The following is a 10,616-nucleotide window of genomic DNA, read 5'->3' on the forward strand; positions in this document are numbered from 1 at the left end:
AAATAAATAACTATATGTGTAACCTTCTTGAGGTAACTTATAGAGTCTAAGCATAGCTTGTTGAAGCCTTCTAAGGTCCACAAAAATGGAGTTTTGCCTACCCTTTTCCCTTGCCTTTGGTGTGCATAAAGCATAAAGCAAAGATGGCATTGTGTCCTCAATGTGTAGATATGTTCCAATGCGGGAGAACAAATCTTCGTTTGTATCTTTCTTTGCAAGTTTGATCTTGTGCGGAGTGGAAAATAGGTTCTCCACAAAGCCACGCTCTTTGAGGGCATCCTTTAGGAGTTGAAAAATAGCCTTGTAGGCTTTGGTGCTGATTCCAGCCTCATCACAAGCTTGTTGCATGTCATCTTCACTAACCACATTTCTCAATTTGTGCATAACGTCCTCGGTGACTGCATTCCTAATGTGCTCCCTCCCAGGTAATTATAAGATAGAAATCACATCATCAATATTGAGACAACTAATGAGAAGGTTGACTCAATCATCTTGGCTTGTTCCACCTCGTGGATAAAGTTTATAGCAACCAATAAGATAAATGTTAGCAAATAGTGTGAAGTAAAAATGTATCTTGCAAGTGAAGAACAAATCACCTTGTGGCGGTCACTCATCGTTTGCATGCTCCACCCGAAAGTGCAAGGGTTTCAATGGATGAAAACGTGCGCTTGCGCTCCCTTGCACCAAAGGGTGTTTCTTTCAAATATGTAATGGTGTTGGCAAGCTTCATAATGTAGGCATCCATTTTTTGCATTTGTTGTTGAAGAGTTTCAACCTCTGTCTCTGAAGAGTAAATACTTGCTTGTAATACCATTGTTTTGAGTTGAAGAGCTTGACATTTGTGCATCCACGAATGCAAAGAAGCACCTGCACCCATACACAACCGCTTGCAATAGCCTAACAAGCATGCTTCTCTCTTCCCAAGATATTGAAGAAACGTTGAAAGACTATTAAAGGATGGATAGAAGCGGCTTATAGGATCGTAAGGGTACAAATGGCTATCCACCCAAAATGTCAACATTCATCTTACCGAAGGCACAACGTTCCTATGATGACCTTTGCTCACCCTCACGTGCGGCCTTCTGTGCAAACGCCATGGGCAAGCGAATATGTACGCTTTTGGTGTGCGGAGTACATGGTGGTGGAGGCACGTAATTTTTTATGTTCGTGAGAACCATGGCAATTGTTGCGTGAGGAAGCAAAGGATGAAAAGAGAGAGGGAGGGAGAGAGATGGGAGGAGAGAAGGGGGCATGGGGGGAGAGGGAGAGAGGAGGAAGGAATAGGAGAGAACAAATATTTTTATTTTTATTTTTTTGGGAGGGGGAGATTTTGAAAAAGTGGACTTTCAGTGCTTGTAGGTTTAAAAAAAGATTAAAAAATGATTTTTTTGAAAAAAAACTCACATTTTTTATGATCTGGCCACACTCCTTTACTCCCTTCACTTTCAAAAAGCTAGAGAGAGAAACACACCTCTTAGGTCCACATCCTATATGTGTCTTAAAAAAAAGGCTAGAAAAGCCTACTCAAAACTAGCTTCTTGAATGCAATTGTCCCCTTAACCTTACACAACATTAGCTTTAATCCCTAAAAATTAGGATTCCTTACAAGGCCCATGCAAAGTCCATATTTCTCCTAATGCTAAGAATGCCTAGTTTATTCTTTTAGTTTGACCATTTGTCTAAGGATGATATGTTGTGCTAGAACATATTTGTGTTCCAATAGCTTGAAAGAGTGAGGTCCATAACTTTGAGTTGAACTTCGCATCTCTATCACTAACAATTATTTTTGGTAAACAATGGAGTTATAAAGTTCTACTTAATGAAGATTCTCTTGATATCAAAAGAAGTGAAGGTTGTTTCACAAGCATCAAGTGAGCTACCTTAGTGAGCATATCAACAAGCATACATATTAAATCATAGCCTCCAATAGTAGGTAATTCAGTAAGAAAGTCTATACAAATACATTCCCATTCATTTGGGGTATATTGAGAGGTTGAGGCTATCCACATTTTTCTATTCTTTCAGTCTTAATTTGTTGGCATGAAAGACATTGTTTTACATAGTGAAGAATATCTCCCTTCATGCCTAGACAAAAGTAGCTTCTCTTTATAGCATTTAAGTTTTCTACTTACCTAGGGTGTTTTGAAGTTCATCCATGAGTGTCAAACAAGATTGATTTCATTAGTGTTGGGTCTTAGGTACACAAATTCTCTGTTAAAAAAAAACATCTCCCTTGAAGAGAGTAATCCTTTATCAGGATATTCTTTGCTTCATGCATTTTTCCTTATTGACTCTGCAAAGACAACTATTGATAATTTGGGTCTTTCAATATTAATGCTTCCTTAATTCTCTCCCATAGAGTTATTAAGTATAGAGATGACATTAAGAAAATATTTGCAACTAAATCCATCCACAACAACATTATCCTTCCTAAGTCTATGTTTTAGGTCAAATGAAGAATTCAATACACCTCTATCTTATGTTGAGGTTGGGTTGTGTAAAGTTCCAATTCAAGCTCTTGTGATTAGTGACCGGCTAAAATTTGCAACTGAGAAGATAATGGCTCCATTAGGGAAAGTTTGGACTCAAATTTGGTCCTTTTAGTGATCAAGAGAGAACTTTGTGTGACCAATGGATGATGGGTTACCATAAGGGTAGCTCAGATTTTGTTTATTTCTATCTCAAATTTTTGTAATATCAAAAAATAATCTTTAGTTACCGTTAATAACCTTAAAAAATAATAGACCATGTGATTTCCTTGATTTTTTATTTTGTCAATATCAAATACAAGACGAATGTGCCATAAATCACAATCAGTGCAGTGCACTTTATTAATATGCATGATTTCACAGTTCTCCCGCTCATTCCCATTCCCTCGTACTCAACTAATAACTTTTCTCCTTACATTTGATTGATTTGTGCTCAGTGACACTACTAAACATTCTCTCTCTCTCTCTCTCTCTCTCTCTCTCTCTCTCTCTCTCTCTCCCCCGCTTGTCTTGTGCATTGTTAGGCCTTTGAAGAAGCACCAATGGAGAGCATAAGACCTTAATGACTAGCTACAACTATTAAGTTAGTGGATTGATTCAATAGCTTCAATTTGGAAAATGGTCAATGTCTCTCCACCACCAATACCATTGGAAGATAGGTTCTTCTGTGCAAACAAGGAAGAGAAGGCACACAGTGAATAAGTTTGTAATAGTTACAAAAAGGTACACAAACACTTTCGCTTATCAAAAATAGGAAAAATATTCAAGGAGGTGCTCATTGAACACACACACATGAATTCTGAGCTACGTCTATGAGCAACATCGACAAGACTTCCAGCTAACTAACCAAACAATCCATTTCTAGACTCCACAAGTGGTTTTATTTTTAGTCATATATAGTATGATTAACTTGATTGTTGAATATATTTATCCCTCAGACAAAGAAGACTAGTAGTTGGTGGAATGCATGATGGACATATTTGATGCATTGGATGAGATTCTTTGCAACAATAATGCTAGAAGAGCACTCACTACAAGGGGAGTGTTCTTCTATGAACACTTTTGCAATGCTCCTCGTTTTCTAGTTGGATTTGGCATACTTTAGTATCTCCCCATTACTCTAAAAAAAAGTTCAGAGTGGCTAGTCCCTGCCTGTGGGACCTCTGCTTGTTTTAGAATAAATCTATATCAAGAAATATAGAAGTTCTTAAGACCAAATGTTGCGAGTTGAATGGTATGTGTCTCCAACTTTACGCCATGCATGTCTATTGACTTCTTCCATGATGAGGATCTCAGAAAGACTACTACTACGCTTATTTGTAAGTCAAAGAAATGCTTTGATTTTTTAGATGATAATCGGGATGTCCATTATTTTGATGACATCTTGTGCAAGGTGGATAAAAATTCTATTGTGTGTAAGTGCATGATAGCTTCTCAAAAATTAAGAACTTTCTTCCACTACAAAAGGTGGCATCAAGTGAATGGTCATTTGGTAGTTGTGGACCAGGATTTTTTGGATGACATTAACAATCCTTTCAAGATGCTTGAGATGTCGTGCGGACCTAATAAGCTCATGATAGTTCGTGGGAAATGAGGTTGACCTCAACCTACCTCCAAGTTTTATTTTCCAGTGCAACATGCAAAAGGTAGCATGCTTCGAATGTACACTTCGCTGTTGCGTTTGTCTCTTCCCTTTTTCTCATTGTCACAATATTTTGGTCTAATTGATATGTTTAAATGGCTCTATCCTATAGGTCACTTAGATAAAGGAGAAGAGGATATTATGTGTAGAGATAAGGGATGATCGGCTGCTTTTGGTGCATTGCAACTCCTAATGCAAGAAGGCGGCTCACATAAACCACCACAATCCTCCGATCTTTAGCTTTGTAACAAAGCTATAGCTAGATCTTTTGTAATCATTATACATACATCAATATTAAAAAAAAGTCTTGCAAACACAGTCTGAGAATTTTTTTTCCAGATTTTGACTCAAATTGTCTTTTAATTGGGTTTAATTATGTACATTTTATTGTTGCATTAAATACATTGAGATCTAACTCTCATTTACAATATGGAAGGGGATCCTTCTCATGCTTGATAATAATCAATAGAATGTAAAGGCTCACTCTATGGATATATAGAGGGAGAGGCAGTAGGGATGGAAGGTGATCAAGTAGGTGTAGGAGTAGCCTTGAAAGCATGAACAATTGAGAGCATGAATACGTACGCCTATTGCACAATACTAAGTAGTATTTGTGAGATCTAAAAAACAAAACTTTTTGGAACAATAAAATGTAGATCTACAAAATCCTCAACTTAACGTACTCTAACTCCAAATCAAGGGCCAAAATGCAGTTAAAATGGAAATTTGACTACACAAGATTAGTCCAAAGGTCTTTACACAAACCTGAGATGCAGAATCTTAAAAAATAAGCACCTAAATCAAAGATTGTTTGGCAATGGATCTCGAGAATCTTCAGATCGCTTCTTCTATTGCTCCTACTTGCTGCTTGAAGCTCCTTATACACAATCAAGCTCTAATACCATGTTAAGAGATAGAGAAAGAGATATCTTGAGCTTTTAGAATCCTGCGTGCACACACACACACACACACACACACACACACACACACACACACACACACACACACACACACACACATAGATAGAGGCAAACCTTGTTCTTGTTCTTCTTCACTAAATAAAGAAAAGTCTACAATGCATAAAAGAGAAAAATATACCAATAGTGAGTGAGCTAGATGGATAAGTGTGTCATCACTCCGATAGGTGGACCAATTTGGTGTATTCCAGTTGTAGTATCTCTAGCAATGACATGCGTATTCACCAGGGCATTCTAGTGCTGAGATGATCGTCAATGATACTCTTCCAAGAGTAGTACGTACTTATGGTTTCTTTCTTTGTAATAAGAGAAGCATATGTCCAATGACTCGACTTTGAATTTATGGATATGCTAATAAATGTCTATGGAAGCAGATTCAAATCCCAAGCATCAACTTGTTTGAGAGCCTCCATGCTAGTTGATCTGTGGGTGAAGGAAAAATAAAGATATCATTGTTGTATGATGTATGTTTTAGTGATGTTTTGAACTCCTATATACAATGTGAAAGATGATGTTTACGATTCATGAGAGCAACTTTAATAGGGGACATGGTCTACACTTGAGTCTATGCTCTCAAGGGTGGAGAAACAAAAAACTCCAAGTCTAGCTATTATTGCCAAGGTGGTACAAGTTGTTGTTGTAGGCTCCCCAATGTATGAAGATTTGATACTACATAGTGACAAGTAGACCATGCAGTGAAAGACAAGAGAGACCCCAATATATGAAGAGCTGATACTACATAATGCAAGGAGATTGTGTAGTAAAATAATAGAGGGATGACCAATGGTGTCATGTTGTGGCACACTTATAATGTAAAATCAAAATTTTCACCTCACGTTTTATGTCTTTTGTTACATGGTACCAAATGTTGTAATGTACCTAATGTCATAAAACAGTTGGCACAGCTACACTCTTTGTGTACATACCTTATCGGGGTGGTGATGCCCTGGATGTGGCACTATGGCATGTTTTATCACATTAAAACATGCCTTATTTGGTTAACAAATGTATATATGTTGAGTGCACAAGAGAAACAGGTTTGATCCGGTCACAATGCAAATGTTTCAAGCCTTTGTTGTGTTTATGAAGCAAAAGAAAGAACCTTTCTTCAACCAAATCCCTACAATCATAATGAAGAAAATAGACCAATCTAGTGGGAAAGATACAACAAAGTATCTTTGTGTTTCAAGGAGATGGAGCTACATCAATTTCCTCAAGTAGAGATGGTACAAAGTTTTGAGCTAGTTGTGTGAGTGTGCGGAGAGAGAGAGAGAGAGAGAGAGAGAGAGAGAGAGAGAGAGAGAGAGAGAGAGAGAGAGAGAGAGAGAGAGAGAGAGAGAACACAAGATGTGGGTGGAGCAGCTCACAACAATGTGTGAGAGAGCCCCTTATTCTTCTACCTAGTAAGGATTAAGGTGTGTACAAGTATAGGCGGTACACACCTTAAATACATGCATAGAGTAGATGAAGCCAATCATGGCTCTTCTTTCAATGACTAGAAAACGGCAATGCATCTAGAAGAACTTCTCTCTAAAAAGTACCTGACATCCACTATCTCTCAAGCATCTCACTAGGATTAAGATATGTGAAGTCTCAAGAACATGACACACATGTTGTAGAATATAAGATGCACCATTGGGTAATGAAAAGCATACATCTCTTGCACCCTCTGTGTCATATTTTAATTCATTAGCTACATGCACACAACCAAGGCTTCCACTAGCAAAAGTGCTAAACCGCTCACGACATGATGTGACGTGGAATGTTGCATACGGTCCATCCAATAGCCATCAAGAGCAAATGGCATCTCTATCAAGCAAAAGTAACACTAGTGGTAAGCATGACATCGTCATCACTAGCATACAAAGCCATCTCTCTAATTTGTATTAAAACCGTCTCTCATCACACATAGATATGTGCCTATGTCCCGTGCATCTAAAGCAAAATCATCTAATGTGCCATGTGTGACAAGAATGCCAACATCTCAAGTGTCAGCATTGTCTCACATGAGTCATCGCCGTGGACTTAGAACTGTCACATGAGTCATCATCATGGACTCAACACTGTCACACATATCATCTTCCATAAGTGAAGATATGGCTCCATAGCATGCATAAGGGCAATGTACATAAACTAATTCCGAAGAGAAGTGCGTCAAACTTGGAATAAAAGGAGCTTTTTGCAGGGAGAAAACACTCTCAAAAGAGCTCACTAGCACTCATAATGCTCATGCGCATCAACACATAGGATCTTTCGCAGTAGTGTAACCACATTGTGCTCTACAATTGTCAACACTGATTCAAGTCTCAACTGCCAAAAGTACATGGAAACTGTAACTAGTGACTATCTATAAAGTGTATACAATAGACTTGTGATCAAAATATTCTTCATTTTGAAGCACGTTGTTGCAGCATTCACCGGCATCTTCCTTTCATCGAAATCTAGCTCCACCATGAAAATTAGGTTCTTTGGAAGCAAGAGTTCGTGAAATGTCCACACTCAAGAGAACCATCACGGCAAGCCCATTACTATACTCGCGCCCCTGCTCTCTAGTTTTCTCTCCCGCAAGCGAAATCCTTGGCATACCCCATGCGCCCACACATAACACCCTAGGTTGAGTGAATAGTAAGCCCCCATATTCTTTATCTCTCTGCTCATCTCTTCCATGTCCTTCTAGTTGATACACAGTGCATCAAGCCACACACTCTCCACTCATCTGCTCTCAGCACTTGCAAAAACTCCACAAAGAGATCATACGCCTTGTATTTTCTCAAATCGTTGTGCTCCAAAAGCTTATTGTATAAGTTGTTATTGCTGCGCTTGAATTAATCACACCTCCTGCAGCTGATCTGTAGCACAAACCAGCCCCTCCGCGCCATAATCGAGCCCACCCAATTGCATGGTGTCGTAGTTTGCCAATTTGTGAGGACCACAATCGAATATCTTGGTTCCATGTATGAGAAATAAAGTGAAATGCCCATCGAGTGGGCTTTGTGAAGCAGATTGCTCCTATCTTAGCTAGAGTCCCTGGAGTACGATGAGACGTACATGCAAGACATCTGTAGAGAAAGACATGGGATTCCATTGCTCAACTGATCTCCATTTGTGAAGCAAATACATGGAGGATACACGGCTATCATCGTGTGACTTTCCCTATGTCCACACTTATGCATAGACTTTAATGGAGTGGGTGTATGCAGTGCACGTGAAAGGTGGTGAAGTTGATAGATTGTATAAATCAACACTTTAACAAAATTTCATCGATAAAATAGTACTTAGAGGCCATGCCACACGATGAAATAGTACTTAGCTCTTACTTAGTAGGCAACAAGGTAATTTAAGTCCTCAAAGAAACTTCCCTTTGGCCTAAACATTTAACACTCTTTGGTTTAGAGCATTTGAACCCTCCCCAAAAGACTCTGCAATGGAAACCAAAGGAGTTTGGCCTAGTGGCAAAGGTGAGGGCATGTGTGCGCACTTGTTTTAGTTCAAACCGTGTGATGTCACATGTGTGTGTGTGTGGGGGGGGAGGGGGGACACAACTCCATAAAACGGCTTACAAAATCTTGGGACCATTATCAAAAACCATAGAAAACAAGGTGAAACTTCACAATGGTCTGCAAAAGTTGCACACAAATCAACTCTTCCCTCGAATGTGGGAGCACAATCTGGACACTTAGGGGATCATCATGCTCATATGCACAAACCCACAAGCTCCTCAATTAGACAAAAGTGGAAAAGTTTGCATCAATATGTTAATGTGATTAGGCTTGTTGAATAGTGCATTCCAATTAGGATGGTCCCCATGACTCCAAAGATCAATAAAAAATCTAGAGCTAGAAATGAAAGAAGGTGCCACAAGTGAATCTTGTTAGAGTTACTAAGTATAATGGAGCTAACAGCACTAGAAGAGTGGAGGGAAAGCCTATGAATGAGTAGAGCTAAACAAAAAATCATGAGAGAGAGAGAGAGAGAGAGAGAGAGAGAGAGAGAGAGAGAGAGAGAGAGAGAAGGGAATGAAGTAATTCAAAAGTGGAGAAATATTTGTTTGTCACTTGAATGAGGAGATACTTCAAGGTGAACCGCAAAGGAATAGTGTGAAAACATTATCTTTTTTATATTTATAGATATGTACCTAGATATGCTTTGAATTGCATAGATAAGCTTTAAATACCCAAAACGACCAAATTTGGAGCCGTTTTGATTGTCAATGGCTCCGCTAATTAGCAAGTTAGCCAATTCCTTACACAACTCTTTTTGAGTCGTTTTTTGCCATAATGGTGGAGACCTTACATCCTCCCTAACGTGAAAATTTTGAGATGTCCTTATCCAATGGTAAGTTCGGCCCCCACTCCGATGAGAAAATTCGACACCATTCTCGCCATAAAAACAACCTCTATATACATGTCTATATAACCATTAAAAAAACATCTAAAAATAGTTGAAAAAGTATCTAGATATTTGTATGAATAACCGTCTAAATAATTGTCAAACTTGGAAAATGTTTTTGGCTTGCCATTTTGGAGGAGCTTTTCTAGATAAAGCTAATCTTTAAGGTCTTTGGCATCTAAAGTTCTCATTGTAAAAACACACAGTGCCAATGTTGCCAATGTTGTGAACCTCGGATAGCTAGAATCAAACACATCTAGAATTTGAATCTAGGGTAGGCCAACACGTTGCCTGGTGCTCTATGAGATATGAGGCCGCTTCCATTGTCTGTTCAGAAAGGGATTTGGACCACTTTCTAGAGTCATGAGACTGTGAGGACCAGAGGTGTAAGGCCAAGAGCAAACCCAGGGGGGGGTCACGGATCCAGGCCAAGGGCCAATTGCCAAGGTTTGGACAAGGAAATACTATTACGGTCGGCCAAGGGCCTACATAAAGGGTGGTAGGGAGAATGTATTCCCGAGGCAGTCCTAAGGGGTCTTACATTGGTATTAAGAGCTACATTATTTTTTGGGGGAGGGGTGTGGTCCTCATCTCTTACCACCGTAGCTTGTGCATGCTCATGCAAGGCGTGTGCAGGAGCTCTTGCTAGGCAAGGAGGGAGACCTTTGGCATATTCGGTATGTAGGGCTGCTTAGGCCGTGAAGGGAGCCAACTTGACCTTACCCAAAGCGGGCACAGAGAGGCTAGTTGGGAGCATTGAGGAGCTGAGGGGCCTCAAACCCGTCAAGGGGGACGCTGCACAGAGTAGGACATCTCTCTTTTTCCCTCGTTTTCTTTTTCTTTTGGCGGAGCTCTACAACAGACGACTATCACCAGGGAATTTTGGGCATCTTTAAAGAGTAGGTTAAAAAAAAAATACCAAGGGAGGGTGCCCACGACAACCCCGCCCGCCCCCCCCCCCCCCCCCCCCCCCCCCCCCCCCCCCCCCCCCCCCTCCTCCTCCTCCTCTCTTATTGCTTGCCTTGGGCCATCAAAGCCGGCCATAAAAGAGTACCATTGACCCAAGTTAATTGAAGGTGCACCGTATTCTTGTAAGTTCTCAAAAATTACGATAATCTC

This window comes from Adiantum capillus-veneris, chromosome 24 (assembly GCF_014529385.1).
Source record: "Adiantum capillus-veneris isolate H3 chromosome 24, ASM1452938v2, whole genome shotgun sequence".
Classification (NCBI taxonomy): Eukaryota; Viridiplantae; Streptophyta; class Polypodiopsida; order Polypodiales; family Pteridaceae; genus Adiantum; species Adiantum capillus-veneris.